Below are 19,908 nucleotides of genomic sequence, written 5' to 3'. Positions count from 1 at the left end.
CACAGACTTTAAAAGCTTCTATACTTGTATTAAAACCTACTTAGAGGTCTGGTTGCTGTTGTAGGTCATCAGCAAAGGATCACTTGCTAAGAAAAAAGGTAATTATTTGAGCTTTAAATAATTCTCCTCAAATAATCAAATTACAAAAGAAGTGCATATTGATTATTTAGGTATTTTTTTTTGCCACTTTTCTGGTTAATTAGCTACTAGCAGAACGTGTGAAGAAACCAACTAATCATTTTAAATTAGGTTTCAAAAATGGGATGTAAGCTCAAAACCTGTAAACATGAAGTACAAAACCCCCTGACTCTTGCATTACTTCCACAACATCCAGCTTTAATTTCATGAATGAGGTACCTCACACTTCAGCCACATGACTAAGCTCCTTTTTAAGTCAGGCCACACAGGGTTATATTTGCAAATCAGGAAATATAAATATTGTGCTATGATCCACAGCCATGCAGCGGGACCCTAGTCTGGAAGACACTACAATCAGCAAGTGGAAAGGTATCTCTGCCACCAAGACCCCATGATGGCTAATAATGTCTTTTTAGCTACTGTATGTTCACAACTAATTAGTCACAAATAACCTACAAAATTGAAAACACAGTAACTGTCCTACCGGGTTAGATTACTAGTCCACCTAGCCCAGTAATTTTATGTTCAACAGTGGCAATAGGAGATAGCATCTAATGAGAGCACCTGAGCCGGGCCAACATCTGTGGCTCGTTCTCATATTCCTCAGCATCTACAGTCATTGTGTTGGGCTGCTAATGGGTACGGCTCTTTCCTGGTCAGGAACAGGGTCTGGTATTTTGGTTGATGAAGTGATTGGGGGCAAATTGGCAGTTAAGTTTGCAGCCTGATCTTTCAATGAAGGGCCTTGATAAGGAGTTTTGCAACAGCTCTGTTCTTTTAATGGAAGAAAATCAGAGAATCAAAACAGTCAGTCTAGGTACAACTGAATTGCCAAGTCCATCAGATGATCTAAAGTATTTAGGATGCTAAACTTCTCCCATTTTTTGCAGGATCTGGTTAAAACTTAACAGACTTAATTCAGAAAATCTGGAGATCATCGGTTTTAATGATCAAATGACTCAATCACAATGAAATATCTTTCATTCAAACATCAGGAAATCCACACTTGATGAAAGACTTAGTTAATTCTGCTAGAATAGCTGCAGCTGCTGGCAAACCAAAGGGTAACTGCTGGAGAAAGAAAAAGAAATCCCCCAAAACCCACCCACCCCAAAAGAAATGCAAGTCTTTTGCTACATGTTGTGAGATCATGCAGGAAAAGGGGCTTTTGGAAAAAACAATAGGTACAAACTACCTATTTTGAGGAGTGTGACTGTAGAGACTAGCAAGCTCTCTAGTTTTGGCAATTACAATATGGGTTGAAAGAAAAAGTGGGGGACAGTCAGTGCATATGATCTTATCTGTATAGCTTCTCCTGTGGATACAGCCTGCAAAATCTCCCTGACGCTGCTTTGATTTTTATATGTCTCCAACTATGGGAGGAAAGCACTAGATAACCTAGCAGATTTAGGTTATTTTAAGGAAAAAAGGCCTTATTTCAAGGAAAATGAGTAAGTATGAATATTTACATTACGATATTTCACTGAGCTGCAATAATCTGTACTAAGAATGGCAACACTTCAGTTCTCCCATGCATACATGCATGCACCTGTAATCGTCTATAAAAGATTAATGGCTCTTTTATCATATGATAACGTGTTTAATGATCATTTTCTGTGTTTACAATTTATCAGTTATTTAAGGTGGACCTCTAAAACTACAAGATTATGAGCAGATTAATATCATTAGAAATCACCAGCTCCTCCCCGCCCCTCCTGCCGTCAGCGGGGAAGACTGTACAGTGGGCAGCAAGACTGCGAAGTTCAGCCAGCTTGTCAAGTCACATCCCTTGGTCGTTACTACCCATTTCTTAGTCCAACACGCGGTAGAACATTTCTTTCTGAGATGCCGTCCAGCGTTTCACAAATTCACAGTCACGGTGCTCCTGGGCTGTCACAGCTAAAGGGGCGTCACCGCCGCTCTGCAGCCTTTCGGAGCGCATCGAAGGGCGACGCGGCGCGCCCGGGCCCCGCCGCGCCGCGGGCGCACTGACTGCGCGGCCCCTCAGCGCCAGAGCGACGCTCGCGGGTGCCGCTCGCCGCCTCGCCCACCCCGGCCCCGGCAGAGCTGAGCCGCGCGCGCGGGGGGCCGTTGGTAACGGCCGTCCAACGGCCCGGCGCGCGCCCGGGGCAGCGAACCGTTAGTAACGGCCGGCCGACGGTCCCGCCGCGCGCACAGCGGGACTGAGGGCAGCGGCTGCCGGCGTCCCCCGCCACCGCTCCTGCCGGGTAAGGGCTGCCGCCCCTGCAGACCTCCGGCTCCCCTAACGGGCTCCCCGCCCGCGGCTCGTCCCTCTGCGCCCTCTGGGCGCCCCGACTGCCCTGCCCCACCCCGTCCTCCTGCAGGGCAGCGGCTGCAGGGGAATGGGGGGCTAATACACCCCTTCCCCCCCCCCCCCCCCCCCCAGCATCTCCAGTCCTCCTCGAACGACTTGAGCGGTGGGCTTATTTTGATCTGAGGGGACATAGGTAGTGGTTAAAGCATTTACTCCATCGCATCCGCTGTGGATGCTGGCACTGGGTGGCTGGAGCTGTGGGCAGCCTCCTGGGAGAGGCTGGGGATGATTTGTGTCACTGGGAAGGGGTGGGAAGTGCTGCTGGAAGCAGAAGTGCCTTCAGAAAGACCTCAGAATGGGTATAGGAAGGCTTAGTTTTTATTCCTTGTGTAATTCAGTAGTCACAAGTTACGAACATTCAGAAAAAATTTGGTGCCTCAGCTTTAAATTTTGACCAGCCTCCATTTTTCCTACTAGAGCCTTCGCTGCTGAGGAATTTGTCTTAAATGTATCTGCCCACTTTTGGTGGGACCCAGAGGCTGTTGATGATGCAGTCTGAGCAGAATAGCTGTGGGTCCTGCCCTTAAGGCTCCACCACACAAGTGATTCTTCTTGGACTGTGAGCTGATGCGAAGGGCCAGATGGGCTAAGTGTCCCCTGCTGGCATGAATTTCTGATCTCATGGGACAAACATGGCCTGGGTGAAGAGAGGTCAGAGTTACCTGAGAATGTGAGGGCAGATAATTTTTCTGTCTTTCTCGTAGTAGAAGAGGCAAAAGGCAGAGGTTGGAGCACATTCTTACGTTTTCTTCACAGTGTTCTCTGAAGTTTAATGGAAAAAACAAAAGAAAAGGAGATCTCTACTGTAACTGAGCAAACTTGGTAGGCACCTTACCAAACACAGTGTTTGGAAAGTGCTAAGGCTGTGATGAAGAATGTAGAAGAGCTCACTATCACTCTTTTGATAATTTGTGTGATGACAGCAAGAGTGGAGTTACAGAAATGTATTATTTGGTCAACACCTCATGGTATAAAGGGCAGTGAATGATTTTAAATTATCTTGTGGCTTTTTTTTTTTTTTCAGATAACAGGTTGCTGCTTTGAAGTTCTAAGTATGTCCTGCTCCCACTCCTGCCATAGAAACCATAGTTGGTTCAGTGCTTGGCAGTAAGTGCACAGTATTTTTCCAGGTACAATCTTGGCATTCATATTAGATGTTATATGCCTCAGATAGTGATTCATAAAGCTACCTTCTTTGATTTAATCCCTCCCTAAAAATCCACTGATCATGCTTAAAGACAGTACACACTTCTTTTACAATGTTTTGATTCTTATACTGCAAGGAGTTTGTGATTGAATTGCAAATGAAAGAGATTAGACAGTATGCAGTCCTAAGATACCTGTAAGAATCGCAGGTTGTGATGGACTTCAAATTGGTTCAGTTATTTATTCATTTTTAAGGGGATGAAATATTGGATTTCCACAACAAGACCATGCATGGAAACAGTCTGCGTTCCCTTATTCCCCAAACTTCAAAGACAATGAAGTTCTGAAATGAACCTAAAGCACTCTGAAATAATGAGAAGAAAAATCCCGTTCTTTTTCTCTTTTGAAAATGTTATTCCCATGTGAGGGATAAAAGTAAGCATTAAGTAGCTCATATAGAGAAATGTGAAATTTGCTACATTTTCTCAAAGCTTTGTGCAAAACATGCATCTCGGCTATATTTGGAATGTTATAGTAATCACTAAAGCATCTTAAAATTTTGAGATTTTCTGTCTTGATACTTGCTTATCTTCTTTCACACTCTTGCTTTTAATGTCTGAACACTTAAAATTCAGGCATCATAGATCATGCTTTCCATCTCTCCTCATTTACCTCCAACAGCTTAACCTGCAATTTATTGCAAGGATTGCACCTATAAGTAAAACAGGATCAGACCTTAATTTGTTCTGCTATTTATCCGTTGTGTTAATTGTAGCCACAGGGTTGTATTAAGAAAGTCAAAAAGTACCACTTGTAACTACGGAGTGGCTCTCACCTTTTAAATGGAAAAACACTTATTTTCTAGAAAAAATAGGAAAAACGTGGTTATGAGCTAAATGAAGAAGGCAGAAGCGTTTCTGCTTTTCCATTTTTAATGTAATTAATATAATATTGGCACCCAAAATGTAGCTGTCTGGGTGCAAGCCTGTTCCTAGCTTTTACTGCTGTTGGTGGGAACAGATGTGTAATTTCTCACACTTTTGTTTGTTTGTTTGTTTGTTTGTTTTTTAACTGCAAATGGGGTTCTTGTTAGGCTAATGGATGTTGGGATTTTTACCTCATGTTAATCAGGAATTTCATCTGCCTGTATTTCTGAATGATGCATTCTTCTTATGCTTGCTTTTTTTCCTCTCAATGCAAGAAAGAAGACAATAATTTACAGTACAAATGACCGAAAGCCAAAATTGAAAAATTGCTAAGAGAAATTCTAGTCCTACAACAGCCACCACAGTGGTAAATTCCTGGTGCCCTGGAAGGCTTTGACTGAGGGGTCTGTGTTACGTCTCACAGTGCCCACTGAAAATAAGGCACCAAGCTTGAGAATGGTAAATTGAAAAGAAAAATCCCACCTTAAATCTCTTTCAGGGCAGACTTAGAAATAGAGGTATTTAAATTCCACTGAAATGCAATAGGTTTAGAAGTACCTAATTGTCTTAGGCCCCTTTGAAAATCCTAGCCTTAAGATGCTTGATGGTTTTGGAAAACGAACAATAAACACTTTCAGTTCTCAACTTTTGGGAGTGGCTTTCCTTAGCTTGCAGTGTTTCTGCTTCCTTTCACAGAGCACAAAACGCTGCTGCATACTGAGGTCTAGGGCTGCTTGATGACTTCAGAAAGTCACCTTAAGCCTGATACTTTCTATATTGCAAAAGCAAAAAAATCTGGTAAATAATTAGCCTATCAATAATGAGTTGATGCTGCACACTACAGTGAAATCTGACAGAATATAAGAAATGGGAACTCATTCTCACTTTCTTCTTTTTCATAAAATGTCATTTTTGTCTGAGATTCCTTTTATAGTTTCTTTAAAGATAAACATGCCAGCTAATCAGTGGATAATGTGACTGCTAGAGATGTATTAGAATAAGAACTATTGCTGCTCCTGCCTTCCCAGCCCGTTAAACATTGGTTTAGCAGGACTCCACCTCACATTACAGCAAAGGTGGGAATTCTTAGTTTTTTTTTTTTTTTTTTTTTTAATTATTCTTGCCTTTCTTACCTCTCTTCCAGTCCTATGTTTTCAATATGAAAAATCTGACTGGAAAGTTCTGGATGATGAGTGAACAAGCTAGCTGTACCACCAGTGGCTTGGGAGTGTCTCATACCTTTAATTCACCAAAGCCAGCTGGCATAGTAAATGCAAGGTAGGACTGTGTAAAGCAGGGCCCAAGTACCTGCATAGTTCTCAAACAATGAAGAATGGCAAGGCAAACAGCACAGTCCTTGACTTTATCTTGTCGTTACTGGGGTTTGCTTCTTGGTATTGGGATCGCACTGCAAAGCTAGTATGTTAACGTACAGGTGAGCTCGAGCTGTCCTTGCCCTGTTGTATTGACAGAGAGCTTTTCAGGAAGGAGAAAAACCCCTCAGTCTGTCTGTGTGCTGCTCAGGTGGATGCGAGTGAGGAAGAAGACACCTGGGGAACTGAAGTGTTGCCACAGGTGTCTCAAATCTCTGTTTAGCAAAGAACGCCCTATCCTTGGAAGACTCCACTGGTCCACATCAGGATCTCATACACACAAACATGTTAAGAAGGTATTACACCTGTTTTCTATAAAATAAGTAGAGGGAGAATTCTGCTTTTTGCTGTTGTGGAAGGAGGGCTTACATCTGTAAAGCTAGAAGGTTTTACTACAAGCACTCACAAAACCTCGCACTGCTGTTTCTGAAACGTGTGGCATCCTAGGTGAGCTATCTGTCCTGAGTTTGTTCAAGTTGTTAGATATGTCTCTATAAAGAAAAAGTTAGTGTAAGCTGGTGCTCTTAATATTCTGTCTATCTGGTTATTAGAGTCCTTGTCCTCAGTAAATTGGTTTATTGGGTTGTTTTATTCTGCTTTCTTCACAGCAGTAGAGCATGACATCTGTTTCTTTTATTACTCTTTACTTGTTAGAAATATATGTGAAAGTAGGGTTTCTTCAAAGTCTTGCAGCATTTCAAAGTAATTTGGAACTGAGATTATCCAAAGAAATGCTCCTCTGATTTTAAATGTGAAGGCAATAGTACTTCTATTAGTATGTGTTGCGGTGGTGAAGTTCAACACAACTCATAATCAAACGCAGGGGAAATTTGTCTTTGATATTATGGGGAGATGTTCCAGCACAAAGGCCAGTGGCAGATGGAGTTTGGTGACTAATGGCCTTTGAAAATTTCCTTTCTTTTGGTTTATGAGCTTAAAAATTATGCATGTAATAGTAGTTGGACAAAGAATTTGTTTTGTTCCTGTGAACTGTGAATACTTTCAAGAAAACCTGTGGTTTGTTCTTTTATTTTTGTCCAACTTCCAGCAGATACTGATGGATCTCTCTTTTGTGACTAGAAAGTAAGGCCCAGGCCACTAATTCCAGCCATGCTAAAATCCCTGTGAGACCTGAAGCAGAATTCAGTAGAATTCCTGAAGAGGAGCTATTGCCCTAAAATGCTGATCCTAACCAACTGGATGTTTTGTGATGTTAGTTTGCTAGTGCACAGCATCCTCCACCCATTCCTTTTCCATCTCTTTTGGTCTGGGTGGGTTATGACAGGATTACATGGGGCAAGATATGTAAAGTCTAGAGAGATGTGAGCGTAGCTGGATTTCCTTGTGCCGGTGTCATGGGAGGGCAGTTTTCCTGGCTCCTTGTATTGAACCATCCATTTAAAAAAAAAAAAAAATAGGATAGAGAAAGATTCAAGGATGTGAGTGACAGTCTATAGAAAACAATGCTGGGAACCTTTGAGGTTACCTCAGCTTGCCTGTTTTGGTTTGTGTGCTGTGAATCCATTGGACGCTTGAGATAATTATGCCCTCCTTACCATGTCTTGTGCCAAACTGGTATCTCTCAAAGATCTCTGATGACTTCTTGAGGGAATTTTTCTGGGCATGGAACTTCTTCCTGTCTAGAAGGCAATAGAGAGCTTACCCAGTTATCTGGAAGGATGTATTATTGATGTGGTGGTGCTGTTTTATGCTAGTGGCAACTACAGCAGTATGTGATTAGTCTGTTTCTCAAGTATAATGTGAAGGTGTCTGAGGTTGAGAAATAAGTGGAGAAGGCTGCAATTGCCATTAGCTCTTATAGAAGACCAGATAAAGCTATACCTAAGGAATACACAGTTCTGTCCCCCTGCTCTCAATGGACAGATGTTAATAACCATTTTCTACAACACTAAGTTCCACACCCCTTCCTGCTGGCCAAAAAAGGCACTGGCATCAAGGATGTGCTATGTCTAGTACTATTTTTTGAATCTAAGTGCTGAGAAGCCTGTCTGGCACTGTGTGATATAATATGCTGTTCCAGACTACAGTCCACACAGTGTGTATGTTGTACTAAAGATTCTTGAAAGCATATGTGTGGGTTTTCTTTTTAAATATCACCTACAGGTATATGCTATTTCTGGAGCCATGCTTCTATGTTGGGACATAGAACAGTGCTGCACTGTACAATACCATGTTGTTTTCTGCATGACAGTATAGGGTCACTCTTGCTACCCTGCATATGGCTGAGCTGATTACCTGATTAGAGATCAGAGGGGGATTTTTGGCAAGGGTATAATAGCAGAAATCTGAAGAAAGCTTGCCTTTTTGAGACAGCTTTAAGTGGACTCTAACTGTACTTCATCTGTCTTTTTGGACCTTGTTCTGTCTATGCATTTATCTAACAACAACAAAAAACTTTTGTGATGTCCTCTATTCTGAGTCAGTCAATGTGGTACAAGGCACTCCGTCTGCCGTTGCCCATATATAGAATTTATGGTTGCATGGACATACAATTATAGAGCTCTAATGAATGGAGTGATGATTAAGAGAGATGTGGCTGCGAAGAGGAGGCAGATAAAAATTAATGGTTATTTCTTAACTCTGCCACTCTGCCTACCCTCTTTTATTCCCCACTCTGGTTTGCTGAATGGTTCCATTTGGACTGATGGTTTTAATGCTTACAGCCCAAAGGTGTGTTCTTGTGTTTTGTTGTTGGGTTTTTTTTTTCTCTCCTTAAGGAAGAAAATTGGTTCCTTATGTTCTGTACATTAAGTTTCCTTAACATTTTTTTCAACATGCGTAAAATTACAGATCTCTAGAGAGAATGAAATACCAGATTGCACATTGTAATACCGCACCCAATCGCTTGCTTCTCCTCTTCGCCGCCAAACCTTCCAAAAATCATAACATAGCATTAATACATTTACAGGCACTGGTTTTCCATGCTTGATACAAAGTAAAAATATAACTGAGTAACCAGACATAAAAATAAGTGATGTCAGTTTGTGGTGGATAAATACAATTCTGGGGAATAAAAACGTACCTTTGCCTCGAATCTGCTGCCTACAAAGAGACAGAAAGGAGGGGAGATTTGGTGTGTGAGGACTAATTTTAACAGTGCCATCCCGTGTGTGGCTACGGAACTACACTGTAGGTAATAGATAGTGAACTAGCACCCCTGACAGAATCAAGAAGATTACATCAAATTTGATAGTTGGAGCAGATTTTATGAGGATAGTAAATGGTACCTAATATAAACAAAAAGATAGAAAAAGATACTATTCCTAGGTCATCACTCTGTAGTGTAAACTTGAAGCATAATACTGTGTTTGGATATATGAATGATTGCAAACCAATGAGAATGAACATGACGTTCATGGACTGTTGTGTATTTTTCACTTTTTGCTTGATTTGCATTGTGAAAGCAAAATTCCTTTTCTGAGTGCCAGTTGTGGAGCAGACTATGCAAATCATAATTTTTTTCCTCCATTGCTCTGGCATAGAAGAAGCACGGTGTGTTGTAATGTTTGCTCTCTCCCTGACAAGTTGTTCCCAAGGAAGCAGGGACGTGGTTGTGGAGCTTGTCTCCAGCTACATCTCTGAGGTGAGGTGCTCAGCATATTAAAATGGTGGTGTTGTGTTTTGTGGCTCAGTGAGATGGATCCCAGCTCTGCTCTGAATAAGTCATTTACTCTGTTATGGCACCTTCCCACTATATTATTCATACTATTTTTTCCACCCCCATTTAAAAATTTCTCTTTCTAACCTTTTCTGTTCCTCAAGCTCTCTCTCCATCCCTGCTAACCTCTCATATTCTGCATGTATCTCTTGCTGGCAATCCTGAGCTTGGCAGTTTTGCTCCTCTTCTCTCTTACACTTCCAGGACTTTGCTTTCTCTTGTTGTGTCTATTCTGGTTTTCCTCTCTCCTCATCCCTTACTTCTGTTATTTCCTCTCTCCACCTTCGCTTTGCGTGAACTATGTCAAGTCAGCTAGCTGGGAATGTACATGGAACATTTGAGAAAAGCAGAATAAGGTAGAGGAAGGTAAGGGAAAGAAGTCTCTGGATGGTTGTTTAAAAAGGGACTTGTGTTTCCAGTACTGGGGGGGGGGGGGGAGGGGGAGGGGGGGAAGGAAGAACGGGTGGAGTAAAGTATTGAGAACTCTGGTGAGCTCCTGTACATTTTGAATCCTGTTAGCAGGGGACCTTGCTACAATAACAAGAAGTCATTAGCTGCCTTGTTTTATATCCACTGAATATGACACAATTTTTACAAGAAAATCTGTTGTGACTTTTCTCTTCTCCCCCCTCTTCACTCGCCACAAAACAATTTGGAGAAGGGGTGGGTTAGCAAATATTTAAGAAGCCATTTAAAAAGTCCTTTTTTGTTCTTTTCATCAACTTTCTCCCTGTCCTCTTGCCAGCATGTGCAGTAAGTTCCTGTCCCTGAGAGTTTGCACCAAAACCACAGTTTGAACCGGTCTGTACATAATGGGCGTCTCTGTTAGTTCCCGCCAACTGAAGCTCCCAGCAGTAGACGGAAAATTAGACATACACCACTGCACAATAAATCTTATTGTAATTCACTCAGCTAGCATCACCGCGAACAGGCCTTGAAAAATGTGTTGTGTGTGCTTGAAATCATACTTGTGCTCCTGCCATTAAAGAACGAAAAAAAAAAAAACCCTCATAAAAAAAGTTTCATTTACTTTTTTGTTATAAAATACTTTTTACTAGTGCCAGCTGGAAGGAAAATAACCCAGTTAGATCTCAAAATTATGATGTAGCTTTAAGTGCTATGTTTAGATTAACTGCCAAAATGTTAGTATAAAGTGGTAGGTGTTTGTGCTGCAGATAATAACTAATGTACTGTTGGTCAAGATAGGCCACTGTTCTGTTATTATTGTATGGATCTTATGACTAAACATTGGAGCAAGCCTAGTGGAACAACAATATTTTACTGTGCCTGGAATACTAGCTTGTCAGAACTTAACTGGGGTGCCAAAAATCTAATGAATCAGATGGGGAAGATTTTTTTTTTGTTTTGTTTTGTTGTGTGTGTGTGTCTGTGTGATGATATTTCTGATTTGCATTCCTTTCTGTAAAGTGGACTGTATTTGTCTTGTGTATTTCCTGGCAAGTATTGTCTCAAATACAACAAGACTTCTGTGATTGTCAAATGATTATGGTCTTCCAAAGACAGTGAAAATGTTTTGAGTTAGTTTGTTCCCCCGCCCCCGCTCGTGAGTGAGACTGGGTTAAATGTGTTGTATATTTTAAAGGACCTGGCTTACAAGGAAAAATCAAGGTTAAAAGCACTTCAGAACTCAAGTTGTGCTGATGTGTGTGACCTTTGGGCCCAGAATTAGCTATTTTTACTCTGTTGATATAAAACATTAACCTCAGTCAAATGCTTCTTGCAAGAAATGAAAACAAAACTGTGATGTTTAAATACACAATCTAGATGTACCTACGCCAGTCTCCATGAAAAAGTCAACATTTGCTAACAGACACCACATGGTGGATTCTGTGGTACTGCAGCTATTTCTTTGAATAGGAGGGGAAGTACCTGTGGGAGAGGAAATGTGAAATATCTTGAATCTACATGAGCTCCTAACCAATCTTCTGTTGTGATCAGTCCATGCTTCTGATTTTCCCAACTTCCTTCTCTCCCCTGTTCTGCTGTATCCCAGGCAATAACCATGACTAGATATTATTCAGTAAAGTTAGGTACCTGTCTTCTGGCCCCTGGTCATGACTCCTGTGTTACTGCTCTGTAGAAAGATTTGGTAAATTATACCAGGTGCAATAATGGTCATTGTATTGGACTTTTTTTTTTTTTTTTAAATGAGGGAGAGATTCGGTTGAACCAAACAGGAAATACTTGCACGTGTTTCTTGGTCTAGTTCTGTCTCACACCTGAGCTGATCTCAGTGTTGCGTTTGGTCTTGCTTTTCATAGCTGATAGGACTTCTAAATACAACTTGGGACTATTTTCAGAAAAGGGGAGTTTAGAATAACCTCTAACTCTTGACTAGTCCTAGGCTAACAGAAGGAAATGCCATCTTCACCTTGCCTAGAGAAACAGCAGATTTCCAGGGAATATGTAAATAGCAATGCTGACTAGCACTGACTTGCTGAAAATTGCTGTTTTCCAAAGCTTCATCTTGGACATCATTTTAAAGGAAAAGGATATTGCCAACAACATAACCAGGATAAATTTTTTATTCAGAATGTACACTAAACTTGCATTGTTCTTCCAAAATTAACTTTCAAATTATTTTTCTGTTGTCTATGCAAAATCCAGTACAAAAGTTCTGCAACTATGGTAGACAATTGAGAGAGGTGATTGATGGGTTAATATTTATACTTTACTTCAAATGAAGTTAATAAGATACTTGCTGTTATAATGTCTGTGGTTTCAGGAATGGATAGGGAATAAACGGTGATGTTTCAAACAGGGGAAATAGTGTACTTCAAATAATGCTATGACATTGATCTTTTTACAGTAATGTTTTCCTTAACATTCAGAATGACCAAAAATTTATGCAAAAGCCTCTGGCTGCCAAATTAAAAGAACAGCAAAACTCTTCCCAGAGTCATATTACTGTATATTTGGAAGAAGGATATATGAGTACAGCATGGTGTAAAATGGATATGAGTGAAAATACAGGTTAAAACTCCTTCACATCTATATTCATATTCAGGACATTTGTCATGTCGAAATTTTGAGTCTTCTGAATTGGCAATGCTGTAGACAGTGGTGTTTTGAATTCACTAAGACCTATAATATTTATCTAATGTGTTTTCCTAATCCACTCAATCTAATGTTAAATACACTTCAAGTTTTATTGCAAGTTCTGCTTAAATTCATAGAATGAGAACTTAACATCTTAGCCTTTACTGTACCAGGAAGTGATCAGTGGAATGCTTTAGAAAGTGAACACTGTTTATTTTAATTTGCTACTCCAATTAGAGTGTTCAATAAGAAAATACTTTTAATTAAAATATAGATGCTAAAAATATGTTGTTACTCTTTTTCAAACTAAGATGTTTAAAATAGCACTTTGGAAATATAGAAGTTTCTACTACTTTTTTCTGAAAGGTGTGGCAGAAATATTTGCATACATGTACAGCAATGAGCAACAGGGACAGTACCACCCAACTGGTACAGGGGACTGAATGGTTAGAGTAAAATGGTGTAAGGATATTGAAGCTGTTTCCTACAGAGGTTTATAGCAGAAGAGGACCTGATGAATGGACCAACACAGGACTTCTACATACACCTTTGAACTACTTCCAGAAACATGATAGAATGCAAATCGCAATATAGCAAGCTGTGATAGAAAGGATGCAGTCTGAAAATTAACCTTTGGATTTTCAGGTTGGCTGCTGAAGTCCTGATTCTCAGGCTGTGAAGCCTTGTATCCCCCTTGTTTCTATTGGCATCACCTCTCAGAAGTGGGTCTGAATTGATGCTAGCATACTTCTATCACTAAGTGGGGTTTTAGGTACATGATTTAAGATGGATGAACAATGCAGCTTTTGTTTAGCCTTACCTGAGAGTTAACTTCTTAATTGAAAGACACAGATTTTTTTTTTCCTCTGTGTGTTTATATTTGCTGTGTAGGAGCTATAAGATGAAACCTCAACAATCGAAGTTCAATACTGTTTGGTATTTACTTGTTTTTCTTAGTAAGACGAACCTTTCTGAGGAATTAAAAAAAAAAATAGATTTGTGTTTTTTGTTGGGTGTGTTTGGGGTTTTTTTTGACACAGGGCATGTAAGTGGTAATCTCTGTACTTTATTTGTCTGACAATTGTTGTAGTTTGATACTGTATTTTTCCTAAGTGTTCCAGAAGTTGCCAGGCCAAAACCTTGACTATTAATAGCTCTAGGTTTGTTGAGATGGGAATGGCATCCAGTCCTGCCAAGAAACAGCTGAGTATCTGGGAGTTTGAGACACATACCTATTTTTCTTTTCCTTAGTGAATGTGTAGTATCCAAAAGGAAGGATGTGCGTTAAGAATTATATGAATACAGGTACCTCTGTTGGTAAGATTTATGCTCTGGTAAATGCCACATATTCTGCAAAACTCCCCTGTAGACAACACACAATGTTTCCGTTAACTGCAGCAGTCGTAGAATCTGTACCATAAATAACAACACTGTGAATTCATCTCATGTGTTCACAGCATATAGGATGACCATGGAGAGGGATAAAAAAAAAAAAATCATTAAGGAAATGCTATGCAGAGTGATAGCTACAGAAAGCTACAGCTATAACTGCATTTCTTTATAGTCTAGGGACAGAACATGTAGTTATATTCTACTGAAAGTGAAGTTACTTCCTAATTACGTCAGAGTTTGTCTTTACTTCTGGGCGGCAAAGCAGTCCAAGCCAAAACACTGTGTCTGAACAATCTTCAGTTTTAGGATTATTTAAAATCCAGACTTGGTTCATGTCTGAAATGCCTCCAGATCCTAATTCTGTAGAGTTGAAACCCTTTATAACTCTTATGTTTAGCTTGCTAGTATGTAAATTGTAACGATAATTTATCTCAATTGCTGACATGCTTGCTATCTTCAAATATTCCCCCTAATTTCCCTGGGATAGTGAAATCATGTTTTGGATGGCCAATGATGCACTCTCAGGTGTTCTTAAAACTAAATAATGAAAGTTGGATTTGGCTATGTACTGCCCATGGATTTTTTTTTTTTTTTTTTTTTTTTTTTTATCACAGTGACCAGCATTACTGGTGAGGGCACTGCTTGGTTTTGCACTTGAACAAGCTGTCTGTTGCCTGACTACTCCAGCTACTGGACAATTGCAACTTTACAGCCTGAATCATGCAACTTACAAAGCTAAAAGGTTGCTGCCTGAACTGAGCATTTTAATTGTTCTTTTACAGACCTAAGAGCCTGCTTTGAATCTCCTGCACTACATGTTTTACTTAAAGACATATACTGAGGATTCTGTTGGGTCCTACCATTAGTTTAAGTTTTAGGTGGTGCATGTTGTCATGAGTTGCATGCTGTGCTGATTAAGCTGCATACTTCACTAATCAAGCTGCAAAGTTAAGTAGGTGAAATTTAATACACTCTACTAATCAAGGTGCATTCTTTGTTGAGCTAGCTGAATATTTTAAATGTAGAGGTTTTTTATGTACTCTGGTAACTGGCTTGGAGGCCTCTTATTGCCTACATACATGGCTAGCAAAAAGCCACCAGAAGCTATTCCATTACTGACAATGGAAGGAATGTGAGCTTTCACTTTGATACTTGTTCCAGTAGAGCTTAGGGACGAAGTAATCAAAATTAGCCCTAGTGAGCAAATGACACTATTTCCCTTTGATAAGTCTCATTGGATTACACTGGAACACATTCCTACCATAGCGGTTCCTACTAATAGCAAGGGTGCATATGACTTCTGCACCTCAATTTGGTCTGCAGGTTTCTCACAGAAGTAACTGATCTTTAAAGCCCTCTCATGATGATTATTGTTCTTGTTCAGATAATCTTAATTCAGTTTTAATTCTGAATTCTTTCTTCAGTGCATCTCAGTCACGTCTCTAAACTAATTGACAAAGCTAGAAGAATGGTAGTTTTGTCTCTTCCTCTCTTGCCAATAATAGACAGAACATATTGGGAAATATGCGAAGCCAAGGAGGAAAAAAACAGTTGCTGCAGAAAGTTTGGTAGCAGCATTTTTCAGCACTAGGACTGAACTAGTTTAGGGAGTAATGCTAAAGTCTACAATTAAGGAGACTAAGATTTTTTTTAAAGAGGGCAAAGTGAAGCATACAGGTAGGAAGTAAAGCTAAGGGTGGAAGAGAGGGGAAACAGAACAAATACTGGAAACTCAAGTAATTCCACAAATTTCTACTCTGCATCCACATATGATAATAAGGGCCAGTAGATATCCTGTCTGCGTTGCAAGCTCACATGTTCTAGCCTTGGTGGTCTTCTGGGTCTAATCTAGGGGTAAATTCTTCCTCTGTTTGCAAAATGCCGATGGACTCATTTGTATGTATTGCAGGGAAGAATTGATTCCTTCAGTCCGAGTCAAGCCTCCTTCTGCCATTTTGTTTGCTTCACTCTGTGGATTTTAACACAAGGACACCTGTGGTCAACAGTATGCAATGGCATCCTTCACTGAGGAAAGATTTCAGTCTGTGTTTCACCAGCTTAAAAAATGGCAGAAGAGGAATATTGGCTGTTTGAAAAAAATGCCTGTGATTGCTGCTGTCCATATGGAAACAAGGTGAGTAAAGTGAACTGCTCCGTCAAGAAAGGCTTTCTGAGCTTAACAAAAAAAACCAACCAACCAACCAACCAAAAAGATTGGTGTGAAAACAGACCTTCTCCCAGGTAACTTCAACATAGAGTGCTATTAGAAAGCAAGCAGTTGTATAGAAAGGCTGGGGGTTTAGTTTCAACTGTTTGGAAATGTCTTTTGCTTTGTTCAGTCTGCACGGAGTGCAACCCACTCGGCGTCAATTCACCAGCTTGTTTTATATCATTATGTTTATGCCTGTTAGTTTTTGACTTCTATCCTTTGCATCTAACCACTGGCATAGTTTGATCTTAAGGCCACTGGTAATTGAGCAAGTTGGTGACTTTTTTTTTTTTCTGGTTGCTCATTGTGGAGCAATAAGAACTGTCTTAAGGGGCATAGCATTGTTATACTCTTTGTCTCAGAGTGATTACTGAACATTATCTTCTTGTCATCTTTTATCTAATCTTTATGCTTTTGTTGGAGTATATGCAGGGAGAGATAAGGGATATGTGATTGTAAGGAAGGTATAACTGCATCTTCTAAATATTTAGTTAATGTCTGCTGTCAAACTGCTGTCTTTCCAAGCTATCAACATAACACTTTCCATGCACACAAAACATTGCAGTTCGTTTGTTAACTGAATTATTGAGATGTCCTCTATCTTTACAGTGAATCAGCAAAATACTGTATTACACTTAGTAAGAACCAAGTGCCATAAATTACTAAAACTAAACTGCACTTCTCAACAGTAATAAACAGAATATAGTGCAATGCAATGAGTGTGGTGTGTTGGGTTGCGTTTTTTTGCATTGATCACTGATTTCCTCAAATTAGGATTCCATGTTAGTGAGAAATAATCAGTTCTACTGTAACTTTAAAATTTTGAGTGGTGACCAATGCCGAATGTGATGTGCTGCCAGCTCTGTAGAGCAGGGACTTCTTGTTGGGTATGCGAAGCATAGCTGTACACAATAGAGATCTGATCCAAAAAGTGAATTCTTGAATGTTCAACAAGTATTAGTACAAGTGACCAGTTGCATAAGAAAACTAGGCACAGATTTAACTTATTCTTTCTCTTTTAGGTTTTCAAAGTAGGAATTTCTGTTGTGTGAATTTTTTTTAAAGGACCAAATGTCTATGGGAATTTTGTTTGAAAGTTGTTGGAAGTAAAGTTAGATTCCTAGGATGCTTTACAAATTTAAACTGCAACAGATGAAAGTGTCCATTGCGTACCACAGAGTGTCAGTGTAAAGCCTTAAAGAGTAAGTAAATTGCACAAGATGTAAATTCCACTCAGTAGTGTGCAAGTTGATTACGGCTCAACATTTACATAGGCTCTTTAATTAAGAGTAAAGGTCAATAGGTTAAATAAGTAACTTAATCAGAAAATTATGCAGAAGTGCCACAAATCAAACACATTATACAACCCTTGAGATCGATACGGTATGCAAATCGATCAGTAAAGTATATAGTGTATGTCTTTAAGGACTGAAACATGCAGCGTGATATTGCAAACACAATAGTTTATAGCGTTTATCTCAGTTGACAGCCCAACAATTATTTATTTATTTATTTATTTATTTATTTTCCAATTGCAGCTTTCCTTTGTTATGCGTAGTGTTTGATTCCTAGGTAACTGTTTTAGCTCATCTTGAGTGTTGTACAAAGCTATGAACAAAATTGGTGTTTGGATGAGTGAGTAAAGGAGAGGTTTCAAAGCATGCATGATGTTGTATAATCACCAAGGTTGCGTAAGGGGCAGGGAAAGGCAACAAGACTTCTTTAACTAGTAAATTAGGGTGTAGGCCCTCTAGAATATCAAAAGAGCAGGGTCCAGATTCTCTTCTCTGCTGTGGTTTGCTTGGCACAAGGAAGGAGGAGGGGACTGATTTATGGTTCCCTCATTCTCCTAGTTCATCTGTGCCAACCCTGACCACACCATAGGATACAGAACTGCTTTCTCTTATGGGAACTGGGGCGAGCCAAAGTGCAGTATGTTCCAACCACAAGCCTTCCTTGTTCCCATTTATTTGACAGGACATGAGGAGTTAGGACCAGATGTTCAGCATGTGGAGGTGGGTATAATTCCTGGTGGCTCTATGGACCTATGCCCAGATCCAGCCACCTTCCTTTTCTTTTGGGCTTACTTTACTATTTGTTGGAGTCTTGTTCTGCCCCTGTTCTGGAGCAGGTGACTGTTGTATGTAAGAGCTCAGACTGCTGTTATTGATGCCATGTTGCAGGAGGAGGCCATTGCCACAGTTTTGAGGGTTGTCTGGGTTCAGAAAAACTGTTCTGAAGGATTGTTAAGATTGGAAATGCATTCCATAATCGGATATTTGTAAGTGCTCGCTTTTCAACTGGTGGGAGCAATTTTTATCACCTGATGGGATGCAGTAGGTTTTTAGTGCATATCAATCTGTTATCAAGTCAGAAATGCATTGAGGTCAGAAGTTCTGCACCTCTTCAGACCAGCAGGAAATGCAGGGATACAGCACTTCTGGAAAAAACAAAACAAACAAAAAAATGCCACCACCAACAAAACCAAACCAGGTATGGGAATAATTTGACCGTCTTCACAGCAAGTACGCAGATTGATTGCATTTGGTTGGAACCGTGTTCACACAATGTAGTCTTTTTGAACTCTTCCACATAGTTTCTGAAAGTAGCCAGAGTTGTTATGGGAATAAGGCAGATGGAAATCCCCTCCTCCCGTAATCACAGTATGATGGGCTCCTTGGCAAAGGAGCCAGGATTTCCTGCCCATAAGCACAAATACAAAAGTCATTGGCATTTAGCAGTGGAAGTGATAGACACTCTCATGCCAAGTGGCATTCTATTGTGTCTCTCTTTTCTTTTTCCTTTCCACTTCTTTTGTTTGTCTGAAAAAGCCGCGGCTGAATGTATTCCAAGTGGCTGCATTGTTGCTAAGGCCCACGGTGGGAGGAGCCAATTCAGTAATACAATATTACTGAGAAAGAGGGTATTGGAGCTACTATTTTTTTGTTTGGTTTTTTTCACTGATTATGGAAATGACACTTCTGTGTTTATCTTTCTGTCCTTTTGCCTGTTTCTGTTCTTTCAGTGGTTTTTTTTTTTTGTTTTCAGGTTATATGGTCTGTTATGTAGTCACTATTTCTTCTTTATTTTGTTTAAGTTATAAGTAGTTTAACCAGGTAGAATAATTTCTGTGACTATTTTGGCAGGTTCTCACATAAGTTTGTTTCTCGAAATCTGAGCATAAACTGCTATTTTAAGTTGTAGGCTACCTCTGTATTTATATTAAGATTTCTACTTAGTAAATAAACTAATCTTGTTATCACATTTTACCCATACTGTTGTTATTTCTGCTGTGGGGAGAGGCTGCATCAGTACTGAACTTTTAGGATGTTTTGATGATATAAGTCCCAGACTCTGTGGTTTGAACCAAACCTTTCTATTTTTTATGCAAAGGGTCAAAATTCTAACCACATCTCTGCTTGCAAGCATCTTCCACAGCAGTGGGTGGCTTCAGTATGTAGGAAACTTTGCAAGTGCTTACTAGATTTCAACAGCTGTCTTGTACAATTGTACTGTGTTTTGTTAGAGAGATGTGCCTGCAAGCACCACTTGTGATTTAGCTTTTTTACCTCGGGTATTTTCCATATACCTGATTTAAAAAAAGTAAATTAAATTAACAAAAAATAGGACATTGTCCTGAGAAGTTTCCT

The 19,908-nt window shown here is 39.9% G+C and overlaps 1 long non-coding RNA gene across 2 annotated transcripts in view; it reads left to right on the top strand.

Annotated features, from left to right (window-relative positions):
- Nucleotides 1-2,238: 2,238 nt before the first annotated feature.
- The window catches only part of LOC148057078 (uncharacterized), a 55,714-nt gene continuing 38,044 nt past the window's right edge, over nucleotides 2,239-19,908 (top strand). Inside the window, exons 1-3 of one of the 2 annotated variants that reach the window (XR_015702057.1) lie at nucleotides 2,239-2,366; nucleotides 3,498-3,603; nucleotides 15,959-16,183. This is a non-coding gene — a long non-coding RNA (uncharacterized LOC148057078). Of the gene's footprint in view, nucleotides 2,367-3,497; nucleotides 3,604-6,251; nucleotides 6,366-15,958; nucleotides 16,184-19,908 lie in introns of those variants that run through there. The other variant, XR_015702056.1, reaches the window with a different exon arrangement.

The sequence above is a fragment of the Nipponia nippon genome, unplaced genomic scaffold (assembly GCF_047370975.1).
Source record: "Nipponia nippon isolate SJK-2023a ecotype South Korea unplaced genomic scaffold, ASM4737097v1 scaffold_10, whole genome shotgun sequence".
Lineage (NCBI taxonomy): Eukaryota > Metazoa > Chordata > Aves > Pelecaniformes > Threskiornithidae > Nipponia > Nipponia nippon.
Note: the sequence above shows the minus strand (reverse complement) of the source record. Positions and strands in the feature narration are given on the sequence as shown.